Raw genomic sequence first — 19,068 nt, forward strand, 5'->3', positions numbered from 1 at the left:
ATTACTTCTCTTTGCCCATATTTATATTCAGAGTTTGGATTTTTGCTTTTGCAAGCAGGCTGATACTCAACAGTGGGCATATGTGCTTTTTTTTTCCCATTAGTAGTAGATCAGTAATTTTAGCTGAAATTTTGAGTTCTGAGATTAGTTTCCAGTACATAATTTCAGTGGATCTAATTGGAGTTGGAAACTGTCTCTGACCAATTTTCTTATAGCTTAACTAGATCCCTGGAATGATCCCCATTATTGATGTCTATCCTATTTGCGAGCTGTCTGCGATCTGCCCTCTTGCAGCCGTGAATCAATGCTTTAGTTACTTCCACTGGAGTTCTTAGAAGGATATCGTGGGCCTTCAAGATCTTCACTGCTTGGTATTAGGGGATTAGTCTGTAGGAAGAGTGGCTGACTTGTAAGAGAACTTGATAGACACAGGGAGGGAGGAAGAAGTACATTTTACTTTTTGACTACTGGCTTATTGGAAGAAGCTTGACATATATTAGAGAAAAAGAGTGAAGCAAATAAATGACTGTAACACAGAGACCAGAAATGGTGTTTCTCAGGAACTCAGAGATGTTCTGGGTTATGCTGAAATATATAAAGTAGGGGAGGAATAGAACTGCACTACAGCACGCTTGGTCATCTTCGAAGCTGCAGTTCATGTCCTCTGTAGTAACCCTACATTTCACACAGCTCCAGCATCTCTTCCTTTTCCCTGCTTGTGCCTGTCTGCATTGTATGTGAAGATGTGAAACTTCTCTGTAGTGGGAAGGAAGGGCTGAGCAAGGCAGATAGGCTCGCTGGATGGGGAGGTGCCTTGCTACCCCCTGAAAGTGTTAGGGCTAAGCTGTATATCAACTCCTGCTTCTCTTGAAAGCCAGATCAGGTATGCAAACTGGACAGATGCTTTGCTTATTCCCAAGGATACTGAACAGAACTGCAGTCTGTAGAGAGCCAAGCTATGGGGGGAGTAGAAAATGTAGGTCAATTCCTTTCTTAGTAGAAATTTTTTCTAGCAATCAGTCTAAAGTAGGTTTTGAAGAGGTACTGTCTTGACTTCCAGTATCTCAAATTACTACTTAAAACTGGGACAGGACTTTAAAAAAAAAAATAAAAAAATAAAAAAAAATGCATTAATTGTAGCACTGGGGGAGGGGAAGTAAAAAAAAAAAAAAAAAAAAAAGTCTTTGGCTTCATAGCCTACTAATTAGAGCACTGAGTTTGTCCCTTGCTTTAAGGACTGTGTTTGGCAGCAGTTAAAATGTGTTCATAATCCCAGGAGTGAAGTAGTCACATCTTCTGGGTTGCTTTTCCCATGGGAGTTCTTGCCCCAGCATTGCTTTGAGTTTGCCAGTGCTCTGCAACTTGTAAGTAGTTAATGGGATGTGGGGAAGCTGATAGGGTAGGCTAATAAGTAAAGTTTTTTTTTTTTCCTGTTAATAATTGAAATTTGGAAGCCATCTGCAACTGGGCTTCAGACTGAGCCTAAGGCAAGAACAATTAATTAGAGTGCTTGGGTACTCGTGGGTGTGTTTTCTGTTTTAGTATTTAATTCTGGGATTTATGGGCACAATTGCATAGATAGACATCTAGATGCAGCTGAAACTAATGATGTGCACAGCTCTGCAGAGTGTCATAAATATCTCTATTAAAAATACACCCCCAAACACAATATTTAATATTTGACCAGCAAATAATGTGCGGTGAATATACTTACTCTGTGAAGGCAGATTTGTAATTGAAAACAGCTGAGAAAAGACTTTACAGATGTGATGTTTGGAAATATCTTAAGTTGTCCTTTAACTCAGAAATAAGTAAGATTTCAGTCTTTTTGAGCTTTGACATTTTGAGTTACTTTTGGTTGTTTTTGTTTGTTCAGATTTTAAAAACGAAATGTTAAAAATCAAATGTGAAAGTTCATCTCTGTTCACAGGCACACCTAAGAGGAATAACGGCTATTACCCAGAATCATTTTGCATGTGTCTACATAGCACATTGCTTAACGAGGTGGGTCCCAGAAACAGCATAACTGCATTAACATTGCGCTTCACCTCTACAAACATACCCTCCTCCTCAGCAGCGCTAATTAGCCTAAATAGAAGGCTGCAATGATGTGTTTATACTGTTTCCAGGTCTGGAGAGGTCTGACTGTACTTTGTAATACAAACTTAGCCATCTTTTCCTCGATTCTCTTCCTTGAATAGTAAATTTTATTGTCTGCAGATCTATGTACTTGTTATTACCAATGTCTTCCTCTCATTCTTCAGTTGACAATTTTTAATACGGGCTGGAGAGATATTTATGGGTAGTGCCAGTAGGAACAATGTGGTTTTGAAAGTCTCTATATTAGTGCTCAATGTATTGATGCTTGTAATAGATGTAATTGCTCAGCCTTGCTTCTATAGCTCAAGAGTTCTTATGCTATTAAAATAGCTGTACATAAGCTTAATTTTGCACAGATGCTCTTTTCTCATAAGGTGCTGAAGTTTATGTGGTGGTTTGTTTCTCTCTTTTTTTTTTTTTTCTTAAGACACTATGATGATATTGTATTTGAGCCTTATCTATAGACTTCTCCCTGAAGACTTTTTTCAATTCTTACAGAAAAGAAAATCATGCAACTATTTTATGAACAGGATGAGATCTTTCCCCATGGTAGAATAGTAGCTTACGTAGAATAATCTACAAATCCTATGTATGTTGTTTGTCCATATTACTTGCTGTTCATCTTGTTCTTCCCATGCTGTCTGTAACTAGAAATATTCACTCGAAGAATCCTTTGTCTTTTTCTACACTGAGCACTTCTGTTTATCCAGGCTTTGTATTTTAAGGACACAACTAATGAGTCTTGTTAAGATAGGCCTGTTATTGTTGTTTTTTTGTGGAACCTTGTCTTGTTTGTGAATCTGTTTCTGTATCTGTAGTCTGTTTTCCTTGGTTTCTTTCTCTTCATGTCCAGATCCTGTAATGCAGCTCAGCTGCAGCTGCCACATCTGTTCTCTGAATAAAATAGCCTCAAAGGGAGAGTTTTGCTTTGGGGTGTATTGTGAATAGCACTGCTCTTGTCTTGTTAAATAAACCAAGCAAAAGGCACAAAACAAGGAGGCTATCACAGGACTCTGCTGGCACAGCACGTGCCAGAGCAGTTAGTGGGGTGGTTTCTTGAGTACGTTGCCAAGTGCGAGGAGAGATCATGAGGGGTTTTTCAGCTTATCTCAGGCTTGTGTTTATCAAGTGTCTACAGTCTGTGGCTGTTGGCTGGCATATTTCAAGCAGGTTGTTGATGATTGTGGGTACTGACTCTAGCAAGAATCTATCCTTACAGTTGATGTTGCTAATGTTGAAGAAAACACATGGCAGTGTCTGCAAAAATTATTTTAATATTCAGTATTTCATGATTTAAGTTTTCAGGGCTGTGAATTTGTCACTCCACTGGACTACTAAATCAACAATTACTTGAATATCTATTGTTGAAATGTAGTAGAGGATGTTAATGGAAATTTATCTAGCTGTTCACATTTTGTCTTCCACTTTCCCATTTCATGCCCATGGTCAAGACAGCTTGAAAACTGATCTTTCTCACTAATCTTCAGTTTCATACGTGTTGACTACATTTTTCGTGCATCTCCCTTTGGAGATGTAACTTGAATTGCTGTTTGTGTTGCTACTGGATTTAAGACCATACCTGACTGAATTGATCGGTCCCTACAGTGCATCTCCCTGGCTTATGGCTATTCTTCTGATCTACAGACTGGGCTGACAAGCTCCATCCTGTTAAGACAGAGTTGGTGCTGCTGGTTGTCTCCCAGCAGAGGTCTTTTATCTTCAGTGGCTGTTTTCACTGACAACAGTTTCCTTCCTTGCTTCTGAAACTCACTACCATTTTTTACTTTGAATGTTCGTGGGAGGCTGATATTTGATTTATTCTTTTGATTTACCATGGTAGCTTCAATTAACAGGCATCCATCTGTGCTCTCAGAACCCTGGTGGTAATTAAAATTAAGCACCTCTACATTGTTCAAAGCGATATATAGAACCAAATTTTTCAAAACACTTCTTGCAATGTCTGGGAGTAGGGGCTGTATCTCCTGCTGGCTTCTCTCAGTTTCTAGCGTTGCAGTGCAATCACAGCTGTGAATTAAATATGTATTTTAACAGCTTTGCCTGCTGCTTCTCTTCAAAGCTTAACAGTTCTTTCAACAGCAGCAGTACTTCGTGGTACATACAGGCATTCAAACCCCCTGCCCAATGCTGCGAAGTACACCAACTCCTGTGAATTGGTAAGGCGTTGGGAAAGCAAAATAGGGAGTGAAAGCATAACTGCAAAAGCTAAAGGCTGCACAGTTAGACTGCTGAAATCTTGTTGGAGGCCTATCAAAGAGGAGTGGGCCTGAAGCTTGTGGGTTCCAGCATACAATGCAACATCAGTACCACTGGTACACAATTTCTCATGCTTCATTTGACCAGTTGAGCCGGGTGTGGAAAGGAGGCTAAAACAGGAGAAAAAGTGTGTTTTAGGTTGATCGAGTTCTAACTGTTTTTGCCTCCAGTCTGTGGAGGTTATATATGCTCTGGAATTGTGTGTATATATATATATATATATTTTAATTCCACACTACTACTACTACTAATAATAAAATAAGAAAGCCAAGCCTTGTCTTAATTGGTATATTTTTATAGGTAGAAACTAAGGAGCCTTAACCAACTTGAATAATCAGTTTGTTTGGTACAGCTTGACCATGTTGTTCCTATCTGCTTTTGCCTTCATTAAAGACGATGAGAAAATTGAGTAAATTAATTGATTAATGTTAACTTTATCTTTGTGTGTCTCAGTGCAATCTATCGCAAAATTTCCCAGACATCACTTTACCAGTGAAAGAGTAATACTGATTTCTCAACCGTTTTTTACATGTCAATTGTGACTTTGCTTTTCAATCGATTATTTAATGCATTGTTAGAGGAGTTGGAAGTAATTTACGAAAGTTAAGCTTTCCAGCAGTTACGTGAGGGTAGGAATTGTGTGCCCATGGTGCAGGAAGTAGGGGCTGGAACTGCAGAATTTGGTAGTGGAACCAAACAACAGCATTGTTTTGTCCCTTTATGCAGGCACATAAACACGGGGAAAAAATGAAATAGTTTCATCAAAAGTTGATTGAAGAGGAACATATGTTCAATTTTTGTTTCATGAAAGTACTGAGGATTTATGATACAGTAGTAACTTTCTGGCTAGTTAAATATTTAAGAGGTTGTATAGTAATAATGATAATATATGCAAATGCGCTGCTATTTAAGAAAAAAATAAGACATCTGCATTTTTTTAGCACTGAAATCAATGATAATTTTCAATGCTCGTGATGCTGTTCATGAAGTACTGTAGTATGAACCTAACTGTGAAAAGGAAATTTTATTCATTAGTTATTCTTCCTTTCTTCTCACTATCATCTCCAAAAGTGGGGAAGTACTTTTCAAAAAACTACTGTTGAAGAGTTACGGAATTCCTCTCTTCCAGGTTGTTCCACCAATATTAATGCACTTTACTGAACCTTCCTGCATTTGTACCAGGGGGCCTCTTGATAATGAAAGTGTGGGAAGATGATGGGAGTTGTTAGTATGATGCAGAGTGTAATTACATCATGTGCATGCTGCATAGGTCTTTAAATGTGTTTCAAAGTAAGTGCAGTCTTGGGTGTGAATTCAGTTGTCCTTAATCTAGAGGACAGGTTGCAATACGAATGGTGAGAGCAGTCAGTGGTACCTTCAGAGCACTGCTGACCTGTGTGTAAACATGCAAGTCCCAGCCTTGAGGCTGGCTTAGCTCTCTGGTGAACTATATAACCAACTTGTATAGTGATGTTTCAGGCACCATAAAATAAGCGGTCTATATTTAATAGTTTTTAATGGTGAATTTTTCTTTCAAGCATGTCTGAAGGGTCATGTACTGATAAATTACTGGTAACTGTAAGAAAAGTTACCCTGATATGCAAACTGCAAGGATTGAGCTCTTGTGCTGTAGACTATTCAGATTTATTTTGAGATATTTAGCTATTAGTTTTTCCTGTCTTATACTTCCTTAAACTTTCCTTTGACAATCTTGGAGCAGTGCACTGGCTACATCTTGCATGCAATATCATGCAAAATCATTATGCTTCTGACTTGAGGATTTTGCATCCTCAGTGCATTTCTTTGTGTGTGTTTTAAAGTATCTGTTAGTTTGAACTTGCATAGTGATACTGGTAGACATCCTGCACTCTCTTAAATTTGAGATGCAGAATGAATAGGTTGAAAATGTTTTTTTATGGAAAGGCTGATGTATTTGGGAATAAGTAGGAAAACTGGGTATGAGGTCCCTTTATTAGGCTTGGCAAAACTTAGCTTCAAGCTAAGAATATTAGCTTAGGAGTTGTTGCTTAGTGTAACCTCACTGTATCAATCAGCTGAAGAATTTCAGAGAAATGTATGGATAACTGTAGATGTGTAAATGACAGTTTCCTCCTTCATCTGCCCTCCCTGTCAAACTATTCATGCAACTTTCCAAAGGGCTGTAGCAGGAAGGATTTCTAGAGAAATAACTTCAAGGTAAATGGATTTTTAGCTTATTTTCTAGAGCCTTAGGCTGCTTTAATGATAAGAATGTTCCAGGATAGGTCAACAAAGATGACTTGTTGGCTGAAACTGGGTTTCTCTGTGAAATGTTCCATGTTTAATTTGTCATAGTGCAGAGGGCTCTTAAAGTGACCTATGAATTTTGTACCTTCTGGGAAAATTGCTTTGCAGACAAATCTGAGCCTGTAACAACAGCAGGATAAATGTTAGAGGCAATAATCCCACATTAAATTGTCAGTCAGTTTTTAATCATTGTAAAAAAAAAAAAAATAAAAATCAAATTTTGTTAGAAAATAGGACTGATTCCAGAGAGGGAAGCATTAAGGATGTATGGGGTCTGATCTGTTAAACCCACTCACAGGTGGAAAACTTAAAGACAAATCTTTTGTTTTAGCATGTGTTTGGAGAGACCGCATGTTATCAGGGGCTTCTGCCTTTGCTGTTCTTTCTCCACAGCCTCAGTGAACTTTAAGTTTTGCTTGTAAAGTAAATGCAATGTAACTCAAAGGTTGTTAACGCCAGAACTAGCATTCTTGCTCTTTTAAAAGAGGGAAAAATAAACTCATGACTATGTATTGATTTAGGCTGGACAAAAGTGAAGTTGGAATGGTACCTGGTTCTGTTTCCTGTGTGAGCTCATTTACATATATAAAAAGAAATTTGCCTGAGTGTTTAATAAACGTCAGCAAGAAATAAATTGAGAAGAAAAACTCTAAAATGCTTTTTCCCAGATAAACACAGTAGCCTGACACCAGTGTTGCAACAATTAAATAAAACAGTTGATGACACTGATGAAGTCGGTCTGAAGCTTAAAGTCGAATGTCTTCCAGTTCAAACCTAATCCTGTTATGTATTTCATTGTATAAAATTCAAGCTATATTCTTAATTTTTTTTTAACTTGGGAATCTAGACATAGTCTCTCTAAATCAAAGAACTCTAGCAAAAATCTGTTCATGTAATGTTAGCAGTGTCATAGGGGAATCCCTGTATTTGAGCTTGTTTGGCACCTACAGAAACATATGCAAGGGAAGGACACCCTAGAAAGACAGATGGAGAGAAGATGGGTAAGAACAATAAAGCAGAATGGAAGTTATGACATCAAATGGAAGCGGTTGAGGGCTGCGAGTAATTGCTGACTGACCAGGAAGTCTGGTGAACAGCAGACCTTTATGTGTAGTGGTGCAGTTTGAGAGCACCGACTCTTTTCTTCCTTCTCAGTAAACAGTGCTCATAACACACATAACATAACACTGTTAGACTTCAATTCTTGGCTTTCCAACTTGTTCTGGGTTGCTTTGCTCAGTGTGTTCTAGGTAGTTGCAGACATAAAATTGCTGAGTTGAACTGAAACTTGTGTTATTTTGAGTGAATTTTTAACTTTATTTTTGAGATCATAAGTTCATTTCTGATTATGATTTTGAGATCATAAGTGTTTCCTTTTGAGTGTGGCTTTACAACGTGAATGAATTATTGAAGTGGCACCTAAAGAAAGAAATGTTTTTTTGCCAGCCAGGTTTCAAAGAGCAAAAGCTGCAAACACAATCTTTAATGATGGAGAAAGTCTCTTTTTGTATGCTGATTAGAACAAATATATGGATATGAAATATTTCCCAGTGTCAAGCCATGTGGTCCGCGATGAAATGCATCCAAGGACAATGTCAGCATCATTTCATCATTCCTACCAGTCCTTCATGGGGAGGAGGAGGATGCAACGTAGGAAGAGCAAACTGGCAGGCCTGTTCTTTCATACTACTAACAGACTTTGGTGTTACTTCCTCAGTACAGATCAGAGCTCTGTCGCTTCTACTACCCTGCAGTGCTACCAATGTTATTCTCCATTGGTCTTGTACCTGAAGGCAGGAGACCATGAGATTCTATTTTCATCATCTCAGACAGCTTTGTGGAGCTGGAAAGGAGTAGAGACAAGTCATGCGCCATCAGCAGCAGAGACTTTAGGGCCTCTTAGGGATTAAAGGAGAAGTGAAAAACGAGGCTTCTAAAATACACATCTAAATAGTTAATAACGTGACCCATCATCAGATAGCGTATTCTCATTTTTGTGCCTCTTTGTTTCAGTCCTTCTAACAGGATGAAGGACGTGTTTCTTGGCTTTATTCAATTAGGTAATTGCATTAAAATTGGCATACAGTAAATTATTGCTTAGAATATCAGGATCTAAGTTCTGAGCTCAACATCCCTTCTTTTGAAGAAAAAATATCGAAGAAAAAAGACCACCCCTCCAGAACTGCAGAAAACGAGCTGAATTTGCAAAAGTGTTACCGTTTATTCTTTCCTGGACCCTCTGAGATATCTCTGAAATCAATTCACTTTTAAGAACAATGGAGTTACTGTCTCCATGCTGGCAGCAGTCATTTGCATGGCTCAGTGAATATTTTTGTCAATGTTTTTGCACTATGAGTCTCCTATGCTAACCCTGACCCTCAGCTTGGAGCTAATTAGTAATGCATAACAGAGAAAGTGCTACTTGCCCCAGAAGAATAACTTGCTCTGCTAACAGATGATTCCTGGCAATACGTGAAGGACTGTCTACGAAAATATCTTTTCTTTCTTACAGTAAAGATGCAGCAAGGAGGCATAGGCAACTTTCTGGAGGTTCTCTTGGGATCATTTGCATGTAGAACATCAAATATAGGACTGAAAATTGTATTTGACTGCTCATGTTTCTGGAAATATGTTGTTCTTTTGTTCTCGTCTGTACTGTATCTTAGGTCAGAATTGAGTATGCTTATTATAATGCTACTAAAACAGTAATGATTCACAAGACCACGTTCAGTTGTTCTGCCTACCAGGTGTTATTTTACTGTTTAAAGTTCTTCCTTTTTGCTTTCCCTTCTTTCTCCTCTCTCTTTTACCCTGTTAATTCTTTTGTGGAGGCTGCTGCTGTCTGAGACCCTTAGCTGAGCTATGAGCAAAGCATCATGAAGTGTGGTGGCCTTCTTTGGGCTGTCTTTTGCAAAGATGGTGTAATGTAAATTAGCTCTGTTTCTATAATTGGAGATGCATTCCTGCTTCATGGCTAAGAATGGCTCAATTCAAAATGTAAGTTATAATCTGTGGGAAGAACTTAATTACACACCAAGGAGGAGAAAGTGATGAAGGAGGGAGGCCACAACAAGCTCAAACACCACAAAACCAAATGTGTGCTCAGAAAAGCTGAAAGATTTGAACCCAGGCAGCATTAAAAATTGCACACCCTTTTTATTCTTTTCTTGCTTGAAGGAAGAGAGCTGCTGTGCATTAATGCTGCCCTGAACAAAGCCCTTTCATCTTCTGGGGATGATTTTGTATTCAGTGGTATTAAAATAATTCTTATTCAAATTAGTGTTAAGGCTATATGAATTCACCTAAAGATATGGCTGCTTCTAATTTCTGATAACTTATTCTCCACATATTCTTTTCATCACTGGGCATTGTGTTCTGTTATAAACTATTCTTTTATTCATGGAGAGTCTGGCTGCCATCTCATACCAGGATAATTCAGTAAGGTTACTCTCACGTTTTAAGTTAGTGTAAACGAGAAGTCGTGTTTGCTTTCTTTATTAAAATTTCCAGCTTGTGATGTTAATTATTGATGATGATGAAATTAATTTAGGAATAAATGTATTTACATGTGCTGTGGAACTTACAATTACTCCTTGGCTATCATAGTTCTTAGCCATCTGGAATTTGATTATTTGAAATATTGTTTGCTTAAACAAAAAGTAGTGAGTTTTACAACTCACAGAGATCATCTCATCAACATGTAACTGGATATGCAAAAGCTGTAAGGGCTTTATGGCTAGTTATAATCACAAATACATTCAGTTAGTTGATAAACAGGATCTGTTTTTTTTATCATACAGTAAGTTTATCATATGCACAATCCTCGTATCTTTCTGTGGGTGTAAACCTTCTACAAACTTGACTACACTCTCTTAGTATAATTTCTGTGTTTGAAGACCTTTATTTATTAAAGTCTTACTGAAATAGCTCTTTGCACACAGCAGAAGATTATGCAGCTACACTAGAAAATATTTCCCTAAAAATATTTCCAGATTTGATCATGCAAATTAACCTTTAGGACAACTGGAAGTGTCAAAATGTGCTTGCCAGTTTCAAATTTGATCTTGTGGATCAAACTTCAGCTGAACTTGGTCATGAATTATCAAAAAGAATAATAATCGATAAGCCTAAATAATTGTGGAGTTGTGGACCACTGAGAGCAAATGACAACAATAACTTCTACCATTGATCAAAAAATAAATACATTATAAAATTATTTCAAAGAATTTTATTTTCCTATAGAACTTTATAAAATGCGTATTACTTTAACAGAATATTTCTTTTTTAAAAGCTCTCTAATGCTTTCTGTGTGGCTTCTGAGAATGTTGAACATACTTCAGCACATGTTCAGAGCTAGAACTCCTGATGTTTAAGCAATTAGAAAGACGTGGAGTCCTAGCCCTGTGGATAACTGGAGCACAACAAGGCTGCTTCAGTGGTGGTCCATGGAGTTATGCTCCGCCGTTAGGCAGTGTGTTACGTTCCTGTAATTGCAGTCTGATGAATAGGCTGGTGACTGTCCACTAGAGTGGATTCGCCTTAACTACTAACAATTGCGGAGGATGGTATATGCCTGTTCTTATCAGCAGTATAACCAAGCTTCCTTTAGTATGATGTCATTAGTTTTTTTCAGAGTATAATTACAATTTCCATCTGTTTTCAAAGCAGTGATCAAATATGAGATAATAGTAATATGTGGAGTTCTATATGTAGTACCATAATCTGTAACAAAAACCGCTATGTGCCCTGCAACTATGGAAGAAAATAAGTTTAACCAAATGTTCAGGGCAAATAAACTTGCACCTTTTTCTGTCTCTTTGAAGTTTGTGAGCACACTGAAGTGCCAGAACTTAAAGTTCGGCATGGCTCTAATTAGTGATAGAGAAAAGAAGGGGTGTATTTGTGAGTCAGTGGGAAAAACGTGCCTTCAAGGATTCAGCTCTGTTGATCTTGGATCTGATTTCAAATTGGCTGACTTGCAAAACAGCCCTTTAAACTTAGATGCTGCTTCAGAACCACTACTGTCAAAACACTAGAAAAAAATAAACAAGAATGTCATATATCCAACCCTGCAGTGTATGCAAAAAGCAGCTCTGGAAGTAGCATGGCTGGCTGTTACAAATGATGTGCCATAGTCATCCAACTGTTTAGATTGTAAGGCTTCTTTCTCTGGAAATACATGAGCATCTCTTTGTTTGCTGAAGCATTATCCAATCTCAAATATATAATATTTTCTTGGGAATTGAACTGCGTTTTAAATGCTCTACTGATTTTATCAAATAGCCTGGAAAAAATACAGTTGGCTGGAATATACATTTGAGAATACAGAATCAATCACACTTTTTTTTTTTTTTTTTTTTAAATCAGAGTTGTGTGGGATGGAGATGGGGGGAGAGTACTTGTCCACAGTGAACAGTGAGATTTCTGTGATGTAGCTTCTCAAGCTGCTCTATGCAATTTCATCTGGCTGTTCCAGCAGTGAATCCAGTGGTTTCGGATGTATCCATACATTTATGAGATGAATCAAGCTTGAAGAGCTTGTAACCTAGTGCTGTTTCAGGCTCAGCTTTTGCAAATAAGTATTTGCTTGCTTAGTAATTCTACAGTTGAGAAGAATCTGTTGGATTTACTGAGCTGAGGGTTTTGGTGAACTTTGATGTTAGAATAAGCTACTCAAAAATAGAATTCCTTTACAAAAGCCAAAAAATTGAAAAATTGAAAGGTAAAAATCCTCTGCTTAGGTCAAACAGACTTTGTGTGTGTATTTTTCAACAAAATTGGAAAAAAGCAAACACTTCAGTGGTGAAACTTTTTAGTTAAACTGAAGCATAGTAGCTTTTTAGTTTTTTTTTTTTTTTTTTCCCTATTTCCTTCTCACTAGAATCTATTCATAGAAATGTAATTTCAAAGAAGTTGAGGATATACATTTTGCAAGTGTGGGGAAAAAAACCCAGCAAAACACAACAAAAAACCCCCCAAAAAACAACAACTTGGTATGAGTACAGAAATGTTGAAGTGGAGTATTCAAATCTCTTCAAGAATCTCCCTCTGTGCTACTGCTCAAAACCTGTTTTCTCGACTTGATGTGACTTTGTGAAGAGCTTTTCTTCCCTCAGAACTCTGCTTCTCTGAGTCTAGTAACAGATGGGGAGCAAATCCTTTGTTAGGACTTCATATTTGACTGTATCGCGTTGTATTTGGCATATCACATGCCTTGTCTCCATTGCTCAAGGAGGGATGCCATAGACTCATGTATCCAGTTATTCTTCCATGTAACAAGGCCTGCTCAGGCTTTGGACAAAAGCAGACCTTGTGAATTAGGTCTGCAGAGTTTCATGAAACTGCATGTTGTGTTTGGAAGCAGCAGAGCTGGAGAAGCAGTCTGACTGATGCTGCAAAACAGTGCTGTTATTCAGAGCAGCTCCACATCTGTGTGTTATAAGCTGCAAATGTTTGTTGCCAGGCTGAGTTGTCTCCAAGAATATACATACGTGTCAACAAACTAGAGAAGCAGTGCAAGTGACCTGGTGCCTCCTGGCTTGTTTTTTTTTCTAAAGAAATGACCCACCCTTGCAGTCTAAATTCCTCTTGGCTGCAGAGGTGGGCGTGAGTTTAGTATTCTGGATAACACACAGAAAACTGAATTAAAATCAGGATGATGCACCAGAATGGGAATCGTTTGCACTGCTCTGCTTGTTCCTCACTGGGCTTTTTGCCTGGTTGGCTGGTGCTCAGGGAGTGCGGGCTGCTGCAGTTCACTCTACAGAGACCAGCAGCTGAGGGAGACTGGTTGGTATTTAAGTTCCACTTGCTGTTGCTTATGATGAGAGGCACTTACTGGATGCAGCAAGGGAGTTGATGGTCTGTCTAAGGAAAGCAGCTTGCTGGATCTCCAGAGGGAATGGCAGCTGTTCAGAGAAGAAGAGAAGAGCATTAGGACACAGTGGTGCCTAAGGCCAAGCCTACAGCTGTAGTACAAAATGTTGTTTTAGAAATCCTGTGCTGATTCAGATTGCTGAACAACTTCACACGATACTCTGTGATGAAGGTGCTGAGATGCCTGCGTAAAGTGTATGTGCACAGTGCAAGGGGCAGTCAGAGGTCAGCAGCTAAGCCAGCAAAAAGGAGCAGCCTGAGGGAGAGGTTTCCAGGCTCAGATGGTGGGGAAGGGCAGGGCTGTGACAGCATCACCTGAGATACTTCTGGTAGCTGCTTTGACTACAAATGACCCTCATAACCACTGAGGAATAATTAAATTCCTCTCTGCTATAAGGTTCTTTTGCTTACAGAATGGGGAAATAAATACTCTGTAGCCTACTGATGGGAGTGTAGGCTAGCTGTGTGTGTGGGAAGGCCCAGAACCCCCAGGCAGAGGCTGAGTTTTGTCATACCAAGAGCTGTAAACATCATAAGCGCTTAGACAGATTTAAAAATAATTCATTTGCTATTTAAGTTTTATGTATCACTGTAGGAAAGATCTCTGTATAAGTTCCGGCAATGCGTTGTGACTTGAAAAAGGAGAACATAGGTGGGAAGCGAAGAATAACAGAAATGGCAAGAATCAAGTAAATTAAGCTCACACCACAGTACTTCTTAGTTTTAGTCAGAAAATAGTGAGAACAGATTTTCCAATATCTGGCAGAACTGAGAATAGAATCTTTCCTCTTTCCTGACCTTTCAGTTCTGATCAAGATTAAAAGTAAATAATACTTAAGATACTTCAGAAAAAGGAGTGGGACACAAATCTGCTCTTGCCATGAGAGTACAGTGAGACCATTTGTAATCACCTGTAACTTATGTGGCTAGGTAATTTATGTGCCGTTTATTTTGTCATTTAAACTCATAGTTAAAATTTAGTTAAAATTATTCAGTGTTCTGTATGCATTTAGTTGGGCCAAATGTTTTCTCTAAATGAATGATGTAGGCAGAGTGCATTCAATCCCAATCTGGTTAGAAGTAGGGTTGTTAAATGGGAAGTGTTTTATTGATTGCCATTTTCACAAGAAGTGATAGCTTACCTTTATCATTTGGAGAGATTCTTGTTTTGCCCTTTCACTTAGTGCAAGGTCATGGAACCATTGATTTGGCATTTGGTACAATTTGCAGTTAAAGGAATAGAAATTGTGGGTGAGGAAGTGGAATGGCTGCAGCTTCTATCTTACTTCCTCCCCACATCTCTTCTCCCTGCTTGCTACACTTGCAAGGAAAATTAATAACCAGATTGTCAATTTACAAGTTGCTGTTTGAAGTGAGGCTTGGCTGGATGCAATAGCTTTTATACCAGTGGAAGTCACTGAGAATACAGGACCACTGTAGTGGTGCACTCTCCCTCTTCATTAAGCCTCAAATTCATCTTGTACAGTTTTGTCTAAAGGCGTGCACGTTATTCATTTCAGAAGTACACATTTTTAATCCTTTATAAGGCTCTTAGCTAACATATGATGTAGATTTAAAGTAGTAAAACGAGGTGATTTGACCATTCTGTGAAGGTATAATTTAAATGTCATAATAAAAGCAAAAATACCTAAGAAATAATTCAGTGCTCTTGTATGCAAGGACGCAGTACAGATACCAATTGGCAGTCGACATTCTGTGCCTCAGAATGCATTAGCTTTTTCTCTGGGGATTAGTGAGAATGTCACTGAAGGATGTCAGTGCTAGTGGGAGTTTCTTTGCAATACGGGCAAGAGTTTGGCTTTTGGGTTGAAACCAGGGTAGTAGCAGCCCCATGAAAACAGCTCTGTTTGTGTGACGTTAGCCCTTATGAGGTCCCCTAGCAATTGTGACTGGCAAGCAGGGTGCGATGTCACAGGGATGCTGTCGTCCTGCCTTGCAATGCTCTCTCCTGGCACTACTGGCAGCTAGAGGCAGAAAATGACTCCAGCCTGGACTGTGTGCCTGAACGGTTGGGCAGCAGCTGCCTTGCAAATGGCAGAGACACTGAAAAATGGTGTTTCTGTGTGTGTCTTGGCTTTCAGAGCTTCAGCGCACTCTAGGATGAAATGCTTTGTGGCAGATATTAGCCAGTGTTTCTGGCTGATATAATCCAGTACGTATCATACAGGTTAAAGATTTCTGTAGGAAACACTATGCTTGATACTTGGGACAAGAATAAAACATCAACTGCACAGATTTCTCCTCTTTATGAAGCGGAGGTTATGGTTTGAATAATCCATTATAAAGCAGCTGCAAAAAGACAATCCGGCCCCTGCAGTCTAGTATCTTGGATCAATTTACTTTGAAGAAAGAAATTGCAAGGAGCAAATTGTCCTTAACCCTCTTATAGTAATAATGAAACCAGAGAAGAACCAGCCTTTAGTGATTACAGTGATGCTTAGACACTCAAAGATCCATGTTGCAACTAATAGCACAAACCTTTATGTGGAACCTCAGAAAAGGGGAAGCTATCTGTTAACAAGTCCTGTTTTCTGTGTGCAAAGAGTTAATTTTATCCTATGCTTAATGACTTCTTAGCTGGTGAAAATTTCTGTGCTGAAATCTTGTAGGATATTTCAGTCTGTTATGCCTGTCTTTGTTAGACTGCAATTATATTACCTTTGGGTGGATGTTAGGAATGGGATTTCCCAGAGAAAATCATGCCATAAAATACCCAATGTGCAGTTTCCATGAGAAATTTTCTTTTAACTTTTGTAGCCTTGATCATTAAAGCCACTCAACTTCAGGAGAAGTAATTGTGTGTAACAAACATTACCTGTGCTGTGGAACTATTTTTAGGGGAAATGTGGGAGGAGGAGGCAGTTTCCCTACAGCTAGTAAAGTGAAGATGCATGATTATTTCTTCATTTTATAAAGGAACAGGCCTCATATTTATGAGAACAGACAAGCTTATTAGTACTGCAGTAACCCACGGTCAATACAAATATTATAAGTATTACTTCATCTTGCTAACTATGCTTCAAATGGCGAGGAAGGCTTATTATGTTGCATGTCATGCCTGGCTAATTGTGCTGCTAATGAGAATTGTTTTTTGAGATCTCAGTGAGAAAAAAGAATACCCAGCACTGGATAAGATATTTAATTTTCTCTTGCTGATGTAAATCAGGAGTAAAAACCCATACTCAGTATTCTGTCATGGTTGTAATAACAGGGAGAGGAGACTGGATCTCTGTTGGCTTTTTATTTTTCTCTTTTTAATTGATGATATTGGCTGTTGCAGTGAAAGTCTCCTTGTGTGAATGATAATGACAAATGAATCAGGAAACAAATGGAGAGGAACATATCAGGGAAATAGTCAGAAAATGGCAGATAATATCAACTGAAAGGAAAATGAGCTATTTGTGCAGCACTACCCAGCAAGGGATGAAAAGGAGAGAGGCAGTATACTTAATATGGCTTCTATCATCATGTTTAATTTTTTGATGGGGATGAAAGCCTGAAAACAAGCTGGAGGCAGCAGACTTTTGTGTCTAATCCCCAGGCACTTTCCCCTTTTGCCGTGTAGCTAGGGGAACCTGGCATTAGTCATCGCTTCAGGTGACTAGGGAGCAGAAGGGATTTATGGCTGAGAAGTGAAGGGTTTAGAAGTCAGTCAGAATTCATCTAATTGCAGTCACTGAACTGACTTTAATTTGGGAGCATTTGGTGTTGTTGGCAAGCTTTCCATCTGTCATAAACAAAGACACCAAATTAATGAAAATACTTCCCAGCTCCCTTACCTCCTACACAAAAACATTAAACAGGCAAGTGGCAGAGATGTGTCTGATGTTGAATTAATAGTGGCAGGGGTGGGAGAAAACATCTATCGATCTGTTTCACGTAGGCATGTCTATAACTCAGATGGCTGCATTAAGATGAACTAGAAGATACAGAGAAGTGGTTTGATATTGGGAGAGAAGGGATCTGCCTCTACTAATTATACACATGGGCAAAAGCAGCTTTTAAAGCAAATCAAGGTAAAGAGGTTGGTCCAAATTCAACTCTGCTACAACTCCACTGAGGGCAGTAGCATTACACCACAAATGGATTTGTCTTTCAGACCTCCACAAAGGGGATATTATTGTAGCTGGTGAAATGAATTGACAATATAGTGGGTCTCAGGAGGGGATATTCAGAACAGTAAAAGCCCTGGCCCTTCTTGCCAATCGGGTACTGCAGATGGTGCAAAGGGCTCTGTGTTCCCCACAGTGCCACAGGGAGGGATCTTTCTTCTCATGAAGCGAAAGGCACTGATGAGAGTGATAGATGGCAGCCTACCTGCTTAGAGGAGTCACCATTAACGTGGGAGGAAATAATCAGCCCTTTGTCTGGGGCAGGGGGAGGCAGCCAACAGCCTTGCTGAACAAATGAAAGTGTTCAATCAGGTTATGTGCTTCCCCTCCCTTGGGGAGGGAAACACTTGGAAAGGCGGTGCAGAGCTCATGTAGTAGTAATAATCCCTGTTTTATTTACAGTTCATAGTACTTTCAACTCAGCGTTCTTCAGTGTCAGCTAAACCTAAGCAGTACTACACTAAACCCATATCAACAGACTTCAACAGAGTAACTGTGTGAAGCAATCCTGTTGATTCCAAATGTAGTGCTGCTCTCCCTGACTAAGTCTTGTAGCACCATGAGGCCAGGTGAACTCTGCTCTCACTTAGATTAAGTGGCTGTCATGAATGCTTGGTTACTTGTGACAGAAAGGATGCCCTTCTGCTTTCCAGGGGTTGAGGAGGGAAGGATTATGTTCACATATAGGATCAATTCCTCTAGAAATAAAAGTGTAGGTTGCTCTAAAAGGGATTTGTCTTTTGCTTTTCTCAGCTTGTGAATACATAAGGGCTGAAAGTGTCACTTCTCTGCCTAAATTTTTAACAGTAAACTTTTTCATTTATGCTCCAGCCTTCTTCCAGCTTAAGTGAAGTTTGGATCAGACATTACAAAGAAGAGGTAAACAAAAAGCAAGCTCATCTTCTGTGAAAACATTTAAGTCTTGGAATTTTCACCCCTCAGAAACTTAAATAAAAAGGCTTCATTTTCATAATGATGAGGAATGTGCTGGGAACAGCAGATTGAAATTAAGGGAAGAAAAAATCAGACTTTTATCACTATCTTTCAGTGAAGCCTACGTGCTACTGGGCCACTTCCTGAGGCAGAGAAGGACAGCTGCCGGCTCTTTTAAGTGGGAAAGCTGAAACACTGAGCTGCGTAGCTGTTGATCCTCTGGCAGAAACTTGGAGATGGCATGAAGGTCTGAGCCCTTCATGTTCAGGTAGAATGAAGTTGCCACTGTGTTCATGAGCTCGGTGCTTGGCAAACATGGGTCGCAGCAGCGCTCCCTCCAACCTCACTGGGGTGGTTTCTGAGCCACAGCTATATATTAGCATCTACAGTTTCAGGCTTAAGAAACACTGTAAAGAATATGATCTGCAAAGATTATGAAATAACTTATTTTGATTTTAATGTTAGC

At 39.0% G+C, this 19,068-nt stretch overlaps 1 long non-coding RNA gene across 1 annotated transcript in view; it reads left to right on the forward strand.

Annotated features, from left to right (window-relative positions):
• The first annotated feature begins 821 nt into the window (after positions 1-821).
• LOC146543626 (uncharacterized) overlaps positions 822-19,068 on the forward strand; it is a 58,770-nt gene continuing 40,523 nt past the window's right edge. The window contains exons 1-2 of the long non-coding RNA XR_014885379.1: positions 822-1,364; positions 1,931-2,004. This is a non-coding gene — a long non-coding RNA (uncharacterized LOC146543626). The remainder of the gene's footprint in view (positions 1,365-1,930; positions 2,005-19,068) is intronic.

The sequence above is a fragment of the Meleagris gallopavo genome, chromosome 11, assembly GCF_905368555.1.
Source record: "Meleagris gallopavo chromosome 11, MGAL_WU_HG_1.1, whole genome shotgun sequence".
Classification (NCBI taxonomy): Eukaryota; Metazoa; Chordata; class Aves; order Galliformes; family Phasianidae; genus Meleagris; species Meleagris gallopavo.